Consider the following 3,503-nt stretch of genomic DNA (forward strand, 5'->3'; position numbering starts at 1 on the left):
AAAAGTCCAGTATCTCTAACCCCTTCATCTCCCATGAAGGTAAAGGATCATCCAGGCAATTATTAAATAAATCCTTTAGTGCTGCATCATTGTAACCTAGCCCGACTGCCATAGTCCAAAACAATTGCGCCAGACCACCCACCTCACTTCCCTCTTGATGAAGGGTGATTAAGTTCTGGTATCTCCCCCTCCGTTCCTCCATGGTGGCTGGGGAACCGATTCGAAATCCCACACCGCTGGATCTAGGCATGACGGAGTCCTTCTGTCACGACAGGTATTGGGGAAAAACACAAAGAGAGGGTAGATCCAAATGCAGGTAAGGGTTTTATTTAAACAGAGGGGTAAATACAAAATAAACAGTCATGAGAGACAAATCAAACAAAAAGGGAACCGGATGAAACGGGGAACTCGGAAGAACGGCAAGGTAGAGGAAGTCTGGTGGAACGAGAGAATGAGACACATAGGGTAAGACAAAGCAAGACTGATGGACCTGAAACACAATGACATCAGACAAGGACTCCGTGACATAGACTAAGACAGACTGGGTATTTATACACAGAAGGATAATTGGGAAACAGGAGACAGGTGGGGTGAACAATCAATCAGGTAACAAGGAGGAAGGTGACCATATAAGGGAACAGGAAGTGATCTGGGACAGGCACCGTGAGAAGGAGGACATCTAGTGGAACCCCGGGGAACAACAACCCAGACACTGTGACACTCTCAGAGTCACTTCATGAGCTTTTGACAGTGTCATTTGAAAAACTGTCACCATATCATTTAAATAGGCTAATAATAATAAAATAAATATATGACTGTGGTGCAGTATTATATACATAATACTACTGAAGTTCAACTTCAAGTTTTCCATCGCTAAGACGGATTTCAATCAACTGGAAAAAATTGGGGGAAAAACACCAAAAATCATCCCCACCACAGCTGCAGATTCTGATTAGCTGGGTTCCCATCACCCTGCTGTAATGCACATTTTAAAGTATCGCATCAGAATTGAGTGAAGAAAACTTTGAATTTCAAATAAAAATGCCTTAATTCACAAAAATAGGTTTTACGCTCATTTTAGGTGGTTTTTGACTTGTGCAAAAAAGGGTCAATGCGAATAATGGGAGATGGAAATGCATTTTGCAAATAAATTCCTCCAAGCGCATCAAAACAGTCATTTGACTTCGCGCTATGGATGGTAAATCCTGACTAACCAGCAGACCGATCTTATTCCACATGTTACATAATTGTACGTATCTTGAGTGTGCCTGTTGTATCTCTCTCTCGTTTCTGCTTTTTCGCCAGGTTAAGAAGCAACACCTGCTGTTAATCAAGGCTCCTAAGTGTCACCCTCTGCTGATTCGCTCTTCTGACTTCTAACTATAAAAGCCAGCTAGTTCTCCAGTGCAGGAGGGATGGGAGGTTTTCCCTCTGTCTCTCTTGTGAAGAGTCTCTGTCGCCTGATGCAGATGTGTGGTTCTTTTTTTGGTGACTGTTTGTTGTAGGACTCTTGTTATTGAATCCCTGAGTGCAGGGCTAGTTGTTTTCATGTTTTATTTATTTTCCAAGTACTTTATTATTTAAGGAAGCTGTAGGGAGGTGGGTGCCATTTACAGTATTATATATTCTTTTCTCCTGTTCATGGGTAGTCAGGGAGGTAGGTTTAGTATTGTCTTTTGGTTTGCATCATTATTTTGTGTTTATGTTATTCAGGGTTCTAAAGTATTTAGACTTATTTTTGTTTGTTATTTTGGCCTTTGCCCCCTCCTGAAGATAATTTGCTTCCATGTAGATGTTTCTGTTTCATATGTTCTATTAAAAAATCTTTAATTATTGCTTAACTTATGGTCTGGATGTTGAGTCAGTGCTTGGATAGAAGACAGGGGCTCTGTAGACGTTTAATTTATTTGGACATCACTTTTTTTTTTTTCATCTGTTCTTTCTCCTCTACCCTAGACAGGGGAGATCGTAACACACAGCTTCTGAAATGTTGTTATGGTCACTCGGAAATGCTCAAGGAAAGTCTGTCATCAAAGTATTTCTGTTTAATTGCCTCCCAGAACTGTTAAACGACTGCATTATACAACGGCATTAACACTATCCGAAAGCAATAAGTGCATTCATCGGGTTTTGTCTGCTCATTCTGATGTTCAAGTCATTTATTATATAGAAAAAATGTATATATTCAGTAGCTTCTTCTACTTTTATTAGTGATGTACAGCCAGTTTATCAGGAAGTGACGATTTTGTTCTCTTTGACTCGTTGAATGGAAATGCAGGTTCCACGTTTATAACGTGATGACAGATGAATGTATCATTTGCATGTGCTTTTGAATCATGAGAGCTCACTCACCAGCTCTCATTTTCTGTGTGCTCACACAGAGACATTCTAAAACGCTAAAAATGTTTACTGGGAGCCAGAGCGCCTGACATCTTGGCAAATTTAAAAGTGCTGGCTAATGCTAAACATAAATACAGTAAGATTGTTATTCATGCCAGCGCTAGTGATGTTCGACTTCGCCAGTCGGAGATCACTAAAAATAACATTAAAGAGGTGTGTGAACTTGCAAGCACCATGTCAGACACTGTAATATGCTCTGGTCCCCTCCCTGCTTACCGTGGTGACGAGATTCATAGCAGATTGTGGATGTCTAAGTGGTGCCCCAGAATAACATAGGTTTCATAGACAATTGGACGAGCTTTTGGGGCAGACCTGACCTGTTGAAAAGAGATGGTCTTCATCCCTCCTGGGGTGGCGCCACTCTTCTCTCTAGAAATATGGCAAATAGTCTTAGTGTTTATACTTACTAATACTAACTGGGGCCCAGGTCAGGAAGCAGACAGACTGGCTAAACCGACCGTCTGCTGGCTGCCTCCCGTCACAGAGGTCAGTTAATTCTCAGCACATAGAGACTCTTTCATCTAGATATCATACTATAGAGACTGTGACTGTTCCCCGAACTAGAAAATAAAAAAAAAATGTCCAAACCAAGTTAAGAATAACAATTTAATTGAGGATGCAATATGGATAAACAAATGATAAAGCTTGGCTTATTGAATATCAAATCCCTTTCTACGAAAACTCTTTTTGTAAATAATATGATCACTGATCATAATATAGATGTACTCTGTTTGACAGAAACCTGGCTAAAACCAGATGATTACATTATTTTAAATGAGTCCACCCCCCAAGATTATTGTTATAAACATGAGCCACGTCTAAAAGGCAAAGGGGGAGGTGTTGCTTCAACGTTTTCAGGATTTCTCAGAGGGCAGGCTTCAAGTATAACTCATTGGAAGTAATGGTGCTACATATAACATTACCCAGAGAAACAAATGTTAATGATACATCCCCTGTTATGTTTGTACTGGCTACTGTATACAGGCTACCAGGGCACCATACAGACTTTATTAAAGAGTTTGGTGATTTTATATCCGAGTTAGTTCTGGCTGCAGATAGTTTTAATAGTTGGTGATTTTAATATCCATGTCGATAATGAAAAA

This window comes from Carassius gibelio, chromosome A24, assembly GCF_023724105.1.
Source record: "Carassius gibelio isolate Cgi1373 ecotype wild population from Czech Republic chromosome A24, carGib1.2-hapl.c, whole genome shotgun sequence".
In the NCBI taxonomy this organism is placed as follows: Eukaryota; Metazoa; Chordata; class Actinopteri; order Cypriniformes; family Cyprinidae; genus Carassius; species Carassius gibelio.